This window comes from Mobula hypostoma, chromosome 2, assembly GCF_963921235.1.
Source record: "Mobula hypostoma chromosome 2, sMobHyp1.1, whole genome shotgun sequence".
Taxonomy (NCBI): domain Eukaryota; kingdom Metazoa; phylum Chordata; class Chondrichthyes; order Myliobatiformes; family Myliobatidae; genus Mobula; species Mobula hypostoma.
Genome location: NC_086098.1, coordinates 101173267 through 101190196, shown reverse-complemented (window position 1 = coordinate 101190196; position 16930 = coordinate 101173267).

Below are 16930 nucleotides of genomic sequence, written 5' to 3'. Positions count from 1 at the left end.
AATTTTCATATCATCTGCAAACCTGGCAACTAAGCCATCTATTCCATCACCTAAATCAGTGATATACAGCATAGAAGCAAGTGGTCCCCACACCGACACCTGCGGAACACCACTAGTCACTGGCAGCCAACCGGAAAAGGATCCCTTTATTCCCACTCACAGCCCCCTACCCATCAGCCACTGCTCTAACCATGCCAGTAACTTTCCTGTAATGCCACGTGTTCTTAACTTGATAAGCAGCCTCACTTGTAGCATCTTGTCAAAGGCCATCGGAAAGTCCAAATCTACAACATCCACTGCATCCCCTTTATCTATCCTACGTGCAATTTCCTCAAAGAATTCCACCAGATCCGTCGGGCAAGATTTCCCCTTAAGGAAACCATGCCAAATTTGTCCTATCTTGTCCTGTGTCACCAATTACTTCATAACCTCATCCTTAACAATTAACTCCAATACCTTCCCAACCACTGAGATTGGGCTAACTGGTCTATAATTTCCTTTTTGCTGCCTTCCTCCTTTCTTAAAGAGTGGAGTGACATTTGCAATTCTTCAGTCCTTTGGCACCATGCCAGAGTACAATGATTTTTGAAATATCATTACTAATGCCTCCACAATCTCTACCACTACCTCTTTCAGAACCCTAGAGTGCAGTTCACCTGGCCCGGGTGACTTATATACCCTTAGGTCTTTCAGCTTTTTGAGCATCTTCTCCCTTGTAATAGCAACTGCACTCACTTCTCTTCCCTCATACTGTTCAACATCTGGCTCATTGCTAGTGTCTTCCACAGTGAAGACAGATGCAGCATTCTCATTTAGTTCATCTGCTATCTCTTTGTCCCTGTTATTATTTCTCCAGCCTCATTTTCTGGTGGTCCTATATCCACTCTCATCTGTCTTGTATTTTTCACATACTTGAAAAAGCTTTTACTAACTTGATATTGTTTACTACCTTGCTTTCATATTTCATCTTTTCCCTCTTAATGATCCTTTTATTTGCTCTCTGTAGGGTTTTAAAAGCTTCCCAATCCTCTGACTTTTGATTAATTTTTGCGTTGTTGTATGGCCTCACTTTTGCTTTTATATTGGCTTTGACTTCCTTGTCAGCCACAGTTGTACTACTTTGCCATTTGAGTATTGCTTTGTATTTGGAATACATCTACCTTGAACCTTCCTCATTTTCCCCAGAAACTCACACTATTGCTGCTCTGCTGTCATCCCTGCCAGCATCAGCTTCCCTGCATTTCTGTCAATCCATACTGAAAGAACTCTGGAATGAACTGCTATTTAATGTCTCAGAAAGGCCTTGCTGCTTCAAGACTTCACCTCACCTATCACCTTGTGTTTCTCTCTCTCTCTCCTTACCCCACCTTTTAAATCTACTTCTCAGCTTTGTTTTCCTCCAGTACTGCTGAAGGTCTTCAGCCTGAAATGTTGACTTTACTCTTTTCCATTGATGCTGCCTGGCCTGTTGAGTTCCCCCAGCATTTTGCGTGTGTTGCCTGGATTTCCACCATCTGCAGATCTTGTATTGTTTGTGATGGAATTACTACACTGTGAAGTCTCTTCCAGGGATGCTTAGTCTGAAGAAGTTTAAATTTTTCCTTCGAAAGGAGTTCCATGAAATCCCTTCTCACTGTTTCCCCTCTGTGATCCCTGCTGCTCTCCAACTCTTCGACTGTATGCTTACCCGCTACTACAGCCATGTATCCCTTCTGGGAACATGTCTTCACCGCCAGCTGGTCAACTTCCCAGTTCTTTACTTCATGCCTCCCTCTACAGTTTTTATCACCTTGTGTTTCCCTTCAGTCCTGGCGAAGTGTTTCGGCCCACAATGTTGACAGTACTCTTTTCGATAGATGCTGCCTGGTCTGCTGAGTTCCTCCAGCATTTTGTGTGTGTTGTAGGTTGCTTCTGTTTTGTTCTTATATAATGTCACCAAGTAAGCATTATTTTCTGCCAGGAAACCACCAATCAATTAACAGCAAGATTTATTCAAAGAACAAGAAGTGAAAGCTACAGGGGCTCTGACTAATGTCCTGTCAGTGATTGCATTGTACCAGCGTTTTTCAATGAAGACACACATTAAATCAGAAAAGGATATTCATAATACAATGGAGCACCATATAACAACCATTTAGACATTGCTGGTACCAATAAGAACACAATACAAAGTCATCACATGGATGTAAGCCCACAAGCTGTTGCAGATTCTCTCCCCAATTTAGTCCAAGACGAAAAGCCTGAATGCAGATACTGCCAGGTTCAAGGACAGTTCCTGTGCTCCTGTCAAAAGAGTATTGAATGGTCTCCTAGTTGGCAACCGCACAAGATGAATGTCGAGCTCTATGATGACATACTGATGCTCACCACTAAAATTGAGGCGAGAAGACTGTAACTAGCGGGGCACTGTCTTTGCCATCCCGAGCTATCTGCCAGCCTAGTCATCATATGGGAGCCCAAGCATGGAAGGATGAACCCTGGGCGCCCTCCTGAGACTATGGTCAACACGCTCCTGGAAGACAGTAGCGTGGCTAATGTAGATGAACTGAACACACTGATGAGGGAGGGAGGGAAGTGGAGAGTCCGTCATTGTGCCCGACGCCGGCCCCCTAGGCCTGAGTCAACGTCGTAGTAGTAGTATGACAAGATGGACTCTTGACCTCATAGTACACCTCGTCATGACCCTGTGCCTTATTGGTCATTTGCTATGCACTTTAATGGTATCACTTTATCCTTTACTCTGTTATTGTTTCCCTTTCTACTACCTGAATGCATTGATGTGAAGAAATAAAATGACAAGTAAAAGGAAGCTTTTGACTGTACCTCCATACATTTGACAATAATAAACTAATTTACCAATTTAACATCAAAATTTCATAGTCATAGGACAAATGCATTTTTTAAGAGAATGTCCTTGCCTTATGCACAGGTGTTCTTCAGCCAACTCTTCTGACAAACCTTGACTTTGGATGCTGAGAAACACTTTAATAACTTGTGCGATGAATTGAGGATGTACCCATGGACAATGTTTTCCTTCTGTCCATCTATTTCAGATTAACTTCTGTAGAAATATCATGGGCCACGGGTTAAGGGTGAAAGGTGAAATGTTAAAGGGGAACACGAGGGGAAACTTCTTCACTCAGAGGTTGCAAGGAGGGCGTGGAATAAGCTGCCCGAGGATATAGTTGATGTGGGTTCGATTTCAACATTTGAGAAATTTTTGAAGTTTCCAAGTTTTACAGTTTCAAAGTACATTTATTGTCAATGTATGTGTACAGTATACAACCCTGAGATACGTCCTCCCGCAGGCAGCCATGAAATAAAGAAACAACATTGAACCCATTTAAAGAAAATATCAAACACCCGATACGCGATAAAAGGAACAAATCATAGAAACAGTATAAAGCGAGCAAATAGCAGAGAGAATATTAAACATTACACCACAGGATCCCCGAAACAACTACTGAGTCAGTTCAGTTTAGCACTTTTTTAATAACTACAGACCTCAGCTGCAGCACCTCAACCAACCAGAAATACATGGAACATGAACCTCAGAGTACTCAAAAAAACAAGTGCACAACCACCGAGAACATTCATTGTTGAGGACATTAAACATCAAGCCACAAAGTTCTGAAAAAAGAGTCGTACAGCCAAAATCCACACCACCGAGACATTTGAACCTGCAGCCTCCTCCGGCAGCACCGAGAGAGAGAGACAGGCCAAATGCAGGCAGATACTACTGAACATCCACTCATCTTCTGCTCTCATCCTCGTTGATTTCAATCTTCTTTTACGTTTTAATCACCAAGGAGTAATGCAGCTGACCATGGGTTTGTGTTCCACTATTAGGAAATGATGCCTGCACACTCTGCTGCCAACCTCACCAAAACCAGATTACTCAGTCTGTCCCAAAACACATGGAAATTACAAGCACAATTTTTCACAGTTCAGGAGAAGAAGCATATTTAAAGTTTCAATTTAAATTTTAATTTAGATTTAAGTTTTAAATTTGGATAGGTACAAGGATGAGAGAGGCATGGAGGGCTATAGTCCAGCTGCAGGTCAATGGGACTAGGCAGAATAGTAGTTTGGTAGATGGACCAAAGGGCCTGTTTCTGGCTATAGTGCTTCTATGACTCTGTAACATTAGTTTTGATTTAAAAACTGACTTTTGTGTACTTTAAAATCACATTTTCATCATACTGATAATTCTGAGCTTCCAAATTTCAACCAGCCATAATATCAATGATGCTATTCGTTGCTACGTGCTTTCAGTTAGAATTATCTTATTATTCAATTATCCAGTTACATAATGAGGCAACACCTAATTTGTACTTAATACTAACATTCTCGTTTGATCCCTGTCTATTTATATACAAATTCACAAATGTGAAGAACTCTACCTTAAAATGTAAAGGTGTCGACAGTGCCCCAGTCTCTGATGCCTGTGAAGAGTCCTAAGTGAAAGAGGGTTCCATTTATCCAGGGGAAGATCATTATTAATCAGATAATCCCCTCCCATTCTTGTTATTGTGTTGTCTTCATCAATTATTGTACATGAGCGGACAGAAGTACTTGGGTTGAGCACAACTCCTTTATACAGCCTTCACCACGGTATTATTCGCAAGCTAAAATGACTTCTCGTGACGTAGCTCAGGCTTGCTCTTAAGTTACTTTACAGGACCTTAAGTAATTCATTGTACCTGGATTCACTCCAAATGCAGGGTTTTAATCCAAAACATCAACAATTCTTTCCCTTTCTTAAGATGCTGCTTGACCCACAGTGTTCTTCCAGCAGATAGTTTTTCACTCTCGATTCCAGCACCTGCTGTGTCTCCATTGATCTGCTGGGTAGATATGAGTTTGGGTAAGTTAGAAGTTTTACATTCTAGGAGTGTAAATGAAGGTAGGACTTCCACAGTGATTGGTAGTGTCTGGAGAATGTTGTACAACTGTGGGGTGTACATGGCTCCCTGAAAGTTAAATTACAGGTAGACAGTGTGGTAAAGAAGGCTTTTAGCTTGCCGGCCTTCATCCGTCAGGGCACTGAGCATAAAAGTTGACATATTATGTTGTAGTTGTACAAGACATTGGAGAGGCTGAATTTTGAATATTGTGTTCAGTTTTGTACACCTTGCTATAGGAAAGATGTAATTAAGCTGGAACAAGTGCAGAGGATATTTATGAGGATGTTGCCACGACTTGAGGGCTATGACGAGAGGTTGAGCAGGCTGACACTTTTTTATTGGAGCACTGGAGAATAAAGGGTGATCATGTAGAGGTGTATAAGATTCTGAGGGGCATAGATTTACTCGATGTCCACGGGCTTTTTCCGAAGGTCAGGGAACCAAGAACTAGAGGGCCAACGCTTAAGGTAAGATGGGAAAGATTCAGTAAGAGTTTGAGGGATATTGTTTTCATTTGGAGAGTGGTCAATATATGCAATGAACTGCTCGAGGAAGTGTTTGAGGCAAGTACATTAACACCATTTAAAAGGTTATTGAATAAGTGCATGAATAGAAACACTTAGAGGGATATGGGCCAAACGTGAATAAGGGGGACTAACTTAGGTGGGAAACATGGTTGTCAAGGACTATTTGGGCTGAAGGGCCAGTTTCTGTGCTGTAGGACACTGACTCCATCACTCCATGTGTGGATTTGTTGCTTTGTGTGATGTAAGTAGTGAGACCATATCTTGATTATTTTGTTGTGGCTTACTATAAGATAACCAATGATAAATTCAAACATTTTCCCTATGCCAGATGTTAAGTTAACTGGCCTATGGTTTCCTGGTTCGCCAGGCAAGTTTTAGGAGCTGAGTGGCCTACTCATGTTCCTGCTTTCTTTTTATCTCCTTTACTGTTTCAATATTGTAGTCACACTTGCTATTCTCTAATCTTACACAAGTCTAGGAAATTTGGAAAGTTGAAACCATTGCATTAACTTTCTCAACAGCCACTTCTTATAAGATGAAATCCAGTAGCACCCAATGCCTTGTCAGCCTGCAAATCCGACAGTGATTTGGAATCTTCACTACTTGCTCCGTTACATGGAGCAATGAAAAGATCCGTTCCTTTGCTCCTACTCAGAAGCAATCCAGATCCAATGGACACATAATTTGTTTTTTTTCTCTCTCTGTGTATGCACTATCTAATGATTTGAATTTGGCAATGCTAACAGGAAATTCATTGTCAAAAGGGACTGAATTATTTGGTTTTGTATGAAGAGGATGACTTTGTGAAATTGATTTTGATTGCCCAATTACACATTCTATCTGTTTAGAAATTAAGCTGTTGGAGACAGTGGCTCTGAGAATTTTGGAGTCTTGTAACTCAGTCTCCACTACTCCACCCACCACTTAGCTACCCTGCATAGCTCTACACCATGAAAGCTCTTCCTTCCTCACACAATAGAAGAGCTTCAGGATGTGACAACCTATAGTTATAACTAGAGGCTATAGATTAAGAGTGAAATGTGGAATATCCAAGGGGAACGTGAGAGCGAACCTCTTCAGTCAAGAGGGTGGCGAGCATGTGGAATGGGCTGCGGCAGAAGCAGTGATGTAGATTTGATTTCAACGCTTAAGAGAAATTTGGATAAGTACATGGATGGGAAAAGTGAGAAGGGCAATAGTTCAGATGTGGGTTTAAAGGACGAGGCAGAATAACAATTCGGCATGGACTAGTTGGCCAGAGGGCCTGTGTCTGTGATGTAGAGCTCTCCGTCTATGACTATGACAATGATGTCACACAATGGAAGATCTTCAGGAAGTAACTACCTAAAGTTAAGTCAGTAGATTTTGAGGAGCTTTGTTGAGGTTTGAATGAAGTTTAATACGAAGGGTGATTGATAATTTCATGGCCTAAGGTAGAAGGAGATGAGTTATTAACTTCAAACTTTCTGCATTTTCACTCAAAGAGTTGAACTGCACGTGCATGTAACGAGAGCTGTATAACTCATCTCCTTCTACCTTAGGCCACAAACTTAGCAATCACCCCTCGTAAGAGTTCCAGACGTTGTGAATAGCTTCCTCAGGGCTATGCAACTAATGGTGCAGCAGATGTAAGATATAAAGCAGGAGGAAGGGAGGATGGGAGGAGACGATCCCAGAGTAGTCTACAAACTGGAATATTTCACTGGGGAATCTTAGGAAGATAGATCAGAATTAATATTCAGTATGTTGAAATATTTGCAATGGGTATTGGAGGACCAGGAAAATTAATAAGAATAGAGTTGTTTTGGCCTGGAGCACTGGGCAGAAAACTTAAAAAGGCATACAGTACAGGGAGTAAGAACTTATTCTTGCATGTGTTCATTGAGTGATACAGTGGATTATGTTCACTGTACTCTAGTTCTGAGCCTCTGCTCCATTCTGATGTCAAACATATAGCATAGTTTTTCCAATATTAAATAATCAACACACATGATCAGTGATGGATATCTCCATCAGAGAATCCAGATAACAACCAACTAATAACTTTAACATAATTTGTAGGGAGTTACTGGAAATCACAGTGAGTGAGCATGAACAAGTATCAATTCCTCAGCAAGCCGGCAGAAACTTGTAAAGGGTAGGTTATGCCATTTAACTTAGTTGAACACTGGCATGGTGGAGAAGGCAAGAAATGTGAACACTGAATTTCACAAAGGACTTGATTGCATAGTAAAGGTAATCTACATTGAATAATGACCTGGATATATGAAATCAAATTCCTCCTTGGCAGCTGGGGTTTTTGAACTCTATTAATTGAATAAATCTGAAATTAGATATCTATCTTCAGTAATGGTGAGCATTAAGTAAATCTTCCTATATGTGAAGAGTCAGGCACTTTCATAATAAACAGAGAGCTCCTGAAAGACCCAACTGTATATTAAATTAAAATGTTTTGAGAAAAGAAAGACACAGCTGCATTGTTCCTTTAACGCAGTACAACATTTCATTTCACAGGAGTGCTGTAAAAATGACACTAAAATATATTAGGAGATATTAAAGCAGTTGAAAAAAGTAGTTTAAAAGATCTATATTAATGAACATTTTAGAAGAAGAAAGTGTGATAAGAGGCAGAAAATTTTAGGGAGGAATTTCAAATCAAGGCTTTGTCTTTGTAGTTGAAGCCATGACCATATATTGAAGAATGATTATCACTCAAGCTCAAAAGACCAGGATTAAAAGAACACAGACTCCTCTGAATGCCCTGGAGCTGGAGAATGCTTCAAAAGAACAAAGATGATGATACAATAGAGACCCTTTAGGATAAAGAACTTAAACTGAGGTGTTGGGTAATCAGGAACAGGGGATGAAGAGGACACTGTGAGATAGAACACAAGCACTGAAGGTTGAAGTGTCTTGGAGAGTGGTTGGGCAGAATGATTCAGGCATTAGTAGTTTGTTACTTGATATTCAGTCATTACTAGTTTGACAGAAACCAGAGCTGTACTGTCTGGAATGGAGGAGAATAAAAGATGATTTCATAGAAGCTTTTGATATATTATGTAGAGCCGGTGGGCTAAACTACTTACCCTTGCAGGGAACTTCGGACCAGAGGGGAGGGGGGAAATTATTAGAATTTCGCTTTTTTGGAATGAAATTGGTTAAAAAAGAAACTTGAACGGTACAAAAATTGTTCATCTGGATATTAACTCTTGATGTTTTCAGAGCAGTGATTTAAGTTTATTGTCATTTCAACCATATGCATGTATACCACCAAATGAAGGAATGTTCCACCAGACCAAGGTGCACAACACGGTACATATTACTCACATACAATGCATAAAGTAATATTATCTCAAATAAGTTAATAAATAATGTGGTGCATTTATGACACAGGTTGAAAAGTATATAGTATAATATTGCTGGCGCTTTATGTGTGATGAGACCTAGGTGGTGGCAGGGGAAGAAACTGTTTCCCACCTTAGCAGTCCTTATCCAAATGCTACACTTCCTGCCTGATGGAAGGGGGTCAAAGAGATTGTTGGATGGATGGGAGGGTTCATTGACAGTGCTAAGAGACATTGGTTGCCACCTGTCCTATTTTTCAATTTCAACTTTTCAAAAGAATTTTATTAACTCCAAAGTGCTTTATGACATCTTGAGGTCATGAGAGAAGCTCTATAAATGTAAATGTTTATTGTGTTTCTTCATGCTTTCTAAATCTCCCAGCAAAATTACAATAGAGTGTGGAGAAATCCCCACAGTAATTCACCTTATGAGAACAGGTCACAGAGAAAAGTAATGAAAAGCAGCTCACTGCTTAACTTAGATGATTAAAACGTTCTGTGCTTTTTGAAATAAGGAAAATAATTATTTTAAATAGCAGACAAATAAAGGCTTTTATGATGAGCGTTTTTGAAGAAGCAGATAGATAAACTATTCCCTTTGGCAAGTAGGTCATTACAAAAGGCTATATATTTAAAATTACTTTGGAAAAGTCTAAAGAGGAGATGTGAAGATTATTTTGCATCCAGTCATTTGCTGCAATTTGTACTGCTTCAGCTGATAGGAAGGAGAACCTGATTTGCTAAATAATTTTGAAAGTGAATTGGTCAGAAATTTAGTGTTATTGAGAGGAAACAGGAACATGGAAGTGAGCACACTGCAATATAAAAGATACACCACAAAACTATGGGCCATGGCAGCATAGCGGTTAGTCCAATGCTTTACAATGATAGAGATCGTCGATCAGGGTTCAATTCCTGCCACTGTCTGTAAGGAGTTTGTATATTCTCCCCGTGACTGTGTGGGTTCCCTCTTGGTGATCCGGTGTCCTCCCATATCAGAAACAGAATCAGGTTTATTATCACCGGCACGTGACGCGAAATCTGCTAACTTAGTAGCAGCAGTTCAGTGCAATACATAATATAGAAGATAGAAAAAAAAATAATAATAATAAGTAAATCAATTACCTTTATACGCATATTGAATAGATTAAAAACATGCAAAAACAAGAATACTGTATATTAAAAAAAGTGAGGTAGTGTCCAAGGGTTCAATGTCCATTTAGGAATCAGATGGCAGAGGGAAGAAGCTGTTCCTGAATCGCTGAGTGTGTGCCTTCAGGCTTCTCTACCTCTTCCAGATGGTAACAGTGAGAAAAAGACATGCCCTGGGTACTGGAGGTCCTTAATAATGGACGCTGCCTTTCTGAGACACCGTTCCTTGAGGATGTCCTGTATACTTTGTAGGCTAGTATCCAAGATGGAGCTGACTAAACTTACAACCCTCTGCAGCTTCCTTTGGTCTTGTGTAGTAGCCCCCCCTCCCATACCAGACAGTGATGCAGCCTGTCAGAATGGTCTCCACATTACATATATAGAAGTTTTTGAGTGTATTTGTTGACATACCAAATCTCTTCAAACTCCTAATAAAGTATAACCGCTGTCTTGCCTTCTTTATAACTGCATCAATATGTTGGGACCAGGTTAGATCCTCAGAGATCTTGATACCCAGGAACTTGAAACTGCTCACTCTCTCCACTTCTGATCCCTCTATGAGGATTGGTATATGTTCCTTCATCTTACCCTTCCTGAAGTCCACAATCAGCTCTTTCATCTTACTGACGTTGAGTGCCAGGTTGTTGCTACAGCACCACTTCACTGGTTGGCATATCTCCTTGCTGTACACCCTCTCGTCACCACCTGAGATTCTACCAACAATGGTTGTATCATCAGCAAATTTATAGATGGTATTTGAGCTATGCCTAGCCACATGTTCTTGGGTACATAGAGAGTAGAGCAGTGGGCTAAGCACACACCCCTGAGGTGCACCAGTGTTGATTGTAGTGAGGGAGAGATGTTATCACCAATCTGCACAGAGTGTAATCTTCTAGTAGGGAAGTCGAGGATCCAATTCCAGAGGGATGTACAGAGGCCCAGGTTCTGCAACTTCTCAATCGATATTTTGAGGATGATGGTATTAAATGCTGAGCTATAGTCGATGAACAGTATCCTGACGTAGGTGTTTGTGTTGTCCAGGTGGTCGAAAGCCACGTGGAGAGTCATTGAGATTGCATCTGCCATTGACCTATTGTGGTGATAGGCAAATTGCAACTGGTCCAGGTCCTTGCTGAGGCAGAAGTTCAGTCTAGTCATGACCAACCTCTGAAAGCATTTCATCACTGTATATCAAAGACATTGGGCTAGAGTAAATGAGTTATGGGAAGCTATGTTGGCACCGGAAGTGTGGTGACACTTGCCGGCCTCCTAGTAGAATCCTCACTGATTTGGTTTGATGCAAAATGACACATTTCACATGTGCAAGTGACAAATAAAAGCTCATCTCTAATCTCCCTCTTTCCTTCCACCTCACTCTTTGTCTTTTTGCTGAGCTTTGCTTCATCCACAAAATTTGAAATGCTGCAACCGATATCTAAATCAGATATACTAATCAAAATTAGCAATCCACTAAAATTGGGAACACTGCTGTTGATCACCAATCAATCAGAAAGAAATATTTACCATGACTTTCTACTCTCACTCCCTAAACCAATTCCTTATCCATGTTGTCAAAGACCCTCCTACTTGACCAACTTCACATTACCAGCCTTTTATCAAACACTTTCTGAATATCTACATCTACAAGCCCTGTGCTATCCTCATTATTTCTTCATGCTAGCTCATTACAAAACAAAATCAAGTTAATCAAACACATTTTGCCTTCCACATTTGACCCCTCTTCATAATGCTGACCTGTCCAAGTACCCATTAACCTTTGACCCTGATTAACAACTTAAAAAGCCTCCTATCTATTGACAGTAAACATGCATTTATTTTGCTTTTGTTTTCATACCCCTGTTTGGACAAGAGTCCAATGCCTCATTTTAGAATGTCCTTTATTTAATGAATACTTGCAATAACTAGTACTGGCATGTTATATCTTTTGGTTCTTTAGTCATACAATGTAAAACACAGAAGGCCATTTTTTAAGATTTACGATTTACTTTATTTGTCACATGTACATCAAAAGATTGAAACCTACAGTGAAATGCGCCAATTTGCACCAAAGACCGATTCAGTACGTGGATTGTACTGGCAGAAGCCCGCAAGTGTCATCATGCTTCAGGAAGTGGATGTCCTCTCCTGATGAAATCAAATGTGTGATTTCTTGTACTTCATAAATAGAGTCTGTCACAGCGGGCACTGGCAATGACTGAACCCAGGCGCAAAGGAAAGACAGACTCCCATGTAGCAACAGCAACCAGAGTTTATACACAGGAATTCCAACAGAACTTCAGTGGCTCGATTGAGTGACACTGCGAGACAAAACATTCACAAAACTAGGACCCTGTGATAAGTGCTAAGGAAAATCCACTTAAATAATACAGGTACACAGAATCCCTGAGCCTATCAAAATGAACTTAATAAGTTTAAGCAATTAATGACACTCGTTAAACAACAATTAACCAGTTAAAGTGTTCTGGAGACCTCAGAGCTCTATGCTCTCTGTCTCCCCACACAGGATCGGAGAGCTCATTACACTGTCTAAGAGACTAAAAGTAAAAAGGTGTCATGTTGGACACAAGTTGAAACAGGTCCACAGAATTGCATATGTGTGCAGATCTTACACTCTAATTCAGTCACCTTGGGCTTCTGTCTCACCATTCCCCTTCCCCTCTTTACACTGGTGATCTCACCTTTCCACCCTCAGTCCTTATGACTCAAAACATCAACAGCTCCTTTCCTCCCACAGATGCTACTCAATCTGCTGTGTTCCTCTAGCAGACTGTGTGTGTAGATCTGCGATGGTTAGGGCAAATATAAGGCACTCTTTTCAGCAGTTGAGTCAAAGACAAAGAAATAATTTTAAATAGTTAGCAAAACATCATGGGTGAGCCTTGTTTGCACTTATTATGCCTAAAAAAGCCTGTGCAGATTCAGTTGCAACTTTCAAAAGAAATTGGTTAAGTAGTTGAGGATAATTTGGCTATGGCAATAAGGCAGGATGATGGTTCTATTTTAATTGTTCTTTAAAGAGCTGACACAGATTCAATGGGCCAGATTTCTGTGTTGCCCATGCTGCTAGTTGGACAGGCAACAACCTCCAAGTTCATATAATATTCTCTTTCACAGCACTCTTCACCAGGTAATTGAGGGAACATTTTACATATAATTCTGTTACAGAAAAAAGACAGTTGAATCATTATCAGAAAACGAACAGATTTGTTCTTCCAAAAGATTCAAACCAGGTTGAAATCTATTATAATTATTTAATGAGTTGAACATTAGCGTCTAATAACAGTCATAGTTATGACATATGGTAATTTTTTTTCCCTCAACTATTCTTTTACAAAGGAAAGACAGAGAATTATGTACTTTTTAATATTACAGTAATTCATTATGTACTAATAATTCATTTGACAAATATCAACATGGTCATTTATGTCATAGAATGGGTGGACCAATTCTAAACTGTGGAGAGTCTTCCACACACTGGAAGGGCAGTGTCTTTACTTAAGGTCAGTACGGCTAAAATCACATTGGTTTTTGTATTTGAAGTCACATTATGTTCAGAAATGGTAACAGTTGCATTCTATCCCATCCCATCTTGTCCCTCCATCCCATCCTGTTTTATCATTTCTTCTCCAAGAGGTGACTTCCAGTAATGCCAGCACACTTAGTCTCCGGATTCAACAAATGATGCAAATGTTTGTCTTAAACATTTGCCTTGTGATTGTAAGACTCTTTTGGACACTAATAATACACCATACTGTATGTTTGGTTCATAAGCAACACCGACAGCAGAGGAGCTGTGTGGCCTTGGGTTATTGCACAAACCAGAGCCTCCAGGCTCTCATTCTGTGGGTGTCGCCTGGTACAGCCACTCAGGGTAGGAGGCACCGGAGGTGGTGTGAGAGACTGCACTGGAATCCATGCGAGGATAAAGGGATAACCCCTGCAGTCTGGCCCTCCTGTCAAAACTGCTCTCCAATGTTCATTCCCTGGAAAACAAACTGGATTACCTTTGTACACAACTGACCTACCACGAGATAGGACCTGATGCTTGCTTTTACTTACAGAAACATGACTCCTGGACAACATCCATACACCATCAATTTTCAGGCCACACTACTCAGGGTGTTGTGTTAATATTATTTTGTGATTGTATTATCCTTTAACTTAACTATATGTGCTGTATCGTAACTATATATACTGTGTGAGACTATATGTACTTTGCGCCTTAGCCCCCGAGGAACAATGTTTCATTTAACTGTATACATATGTATGGTTGAATGACAATAAACTTGAACTTTTACTATCCTGTTCTATACAATGAGAGTGGGAATAAACAACAGGAATAAAAGAAAACTGCATTTATATAAGAATCACATGCTGTTTAATCCCAGTACAGTAATGGGATAAGAACAACACAGCTCAGTGGCTCACTGTTATAATGATGTTAGGATCACATCAAAAGATGAGTATAAAATCAACAGTCTAAAGATGTTTGCCTCCTTCTCTCTGTCAAAATGGCATTTTTGCAACAGAAAATTTACATTTAGGTGAACAGTTTAATTAGGGGCTTTAGGGATGAACAAGCTTTCGAGAAAGGATTCAATTTATAATGAAAAACATCAGCTGCAAAATAAAAATAAGCAGAATGGTGCTGGGTGGAGTATCACTTTGTTGTTTGTTATCTGTACTAAGGTTTTCCATTTTGTATATTTTTTTCCTTCCTGTCTTAAAAATGTCAATTCACTATGGGTTTCAATCCATAATAAATTCAAGGCTCTCCCACAGGTCATCTATGAGCCCATTCTTTGTATCTAAAGCCAAGATAGCGATTTAGAAAAGGAGGTATAGGTAATTCCTTGCATTCCCTATCCCAGGGTCAGTGAAACCAATTAGGTAAGCCCTACTGCTGAGCTCAGCTGGTTCAGTACTGCACAGGGACAGAACCAGCAGTTATCCTGGGCTGATGGCTTTGTTCAGTAAAAGGCCATGCATAAGCCTAACAAGACATCGGGGGTGGGGTTCACTGCAGGCACTAGTGTATGAGTCAACACTCAGGATCAAAATGAATATATACAACAGGGCAGATTATACCTGGCTAACGTTCAATAAAATTGCTCTTTGAGTTAAATCAATGGTAATGGGCTCTTTAGTGTATAGCTATGAAAGCAAGCTGAAAAAAAAGGTTAGCATTAACAAAACGCATAAGTGAATTCAATCAAATACCACGTAATGGTTCTCCTATGAGTGTGCCTGGCATCTGGCTGTCAATGGATGCTTATTTTTTTGAGTATTTCCCATCTGTAATATCTGAGATAGTTTACTATTACCAAAATGCCTACATTTTACAAGAAATATTACTCAATTAAATGGTTACAACATAGTTATTATTACATCTCCACTGTAATATTTGAAATTCTATGACAGATTAGATATTGTTGATTGATGGCATAAGTAAACTTAAGTCATCTTTTTCTATTCTTTTACACTAGCGTAGTGCAGTATGTAAATATATCCTTCTTTTCTGAAACCTTTTTTATACTGCTTCAAACCTCAACCCACACAAGAGTTCAAGAAACATGGAAAGAAGCTCCTTTAATCTATTTTTTTTCACCTATTGTGAATTGGCTCCAATTATTCATTGCTCCTTCTCCTTCCGAAAGAGAGAGACTTCAGAAAAAAATGTGTTCGTTACCTGAAAAAAAATCATAAATAAAGAACAATCTACCATTAGAGTAGTTTTTGATATTAATTTTTGAATGCTTCAACATTGCAAAATTGGACAGTCAAGATTATTTGGCACAAATGTGTAATTCTGTAAATTTACATGGCCCAGAAAGTCAGGCACTATAAAGCATTAACTTGAAATCAAGACCAGGCAGCATCATGGAAGGATGGAGCTTTGATTTGAGTGCTGTGCAGAAGCAGTAGAAGTGTTCCTGTGCAAGTCCAGCGAAGAGCTTCAAAAACCCAATCTCCATAAAAGAGGGGTACCATCTAGTGGAGCGGTCATCATGTAAGTGGTCTGAGTTAGAGTGGCAAGGCTTTGGCTCAACGGGCTTTGGCGAGAACAGGCGGCAGCAAGGTAGGTAGGTAAGTTCATTCCTTATTTCTTACTTTTCTTTCTTATTTAACTCTTGAGAGAATAGGGGGTATGTCTACAGAACCATTGTTCTATTCTGGGTGTCAGATGTAGGATTTCTGCAAGACTACCAGTTTCCCCGATGGCCACATCTGCACCAGGTGCATCGAGATGCAGCTCCTAAGAGACTGTTGTAAGGAACTGGAGCTGCAGCTTGATCACCTTCGGCTTGTCAGGGAAAGTGAAGCAGTGATAGACAGGAGTTACAGGGAGGCAGTTATCCCAAGGCTACAGGAGACTGATAAATAAGCGACTGTCAGGAGGGGGATGGGAGAATGTCAGATAGAGGACAGAACCCCTGTGGCCATCCCCCCAACAATAAGTACTCTATTTTGAGTACTGTTGGAGAGGACGACTTACCAGGAGGAGGCAACAGTGGCTGTGCCTCTGGCATTAGGGCTGGCCCTGAGGCTCAGAAAGGTAGGGAACTCAAGAGGGTGGCAGCAGTAATAGGGGATTCTATAGTTAAGGGGAATGGATAGGAAATTCCGTGGACGCGAAAAAGAAACACGGATGGTAGTTTGCCTCCCAGGTGCCATGGTCCGGGACGTTTCTAAACGCATCCACAATATCCTGGAAGGGGAGGGTGAGCAGCCAGAGGTCAGGGTACATATTGGTACCAATGATATAGGCAGAAAAGGGGAGAAGGTTCTGAAAGCAGAATTCAGGGAGTTAGGAAGGAAGCTGAGAAGCTGGACCTCTGGGGTAGTAATCTTGAGATTGCTACCTGTGCCGCAGTGAGGATGACAGTGAGGATAGGAATGGAATGAGCGTGGCTGAAAAATTGGAGCAGGGGTAAGGGAGTCAGATTTCTGGATAATTGGGACCTCTTCTGGGGTAGGG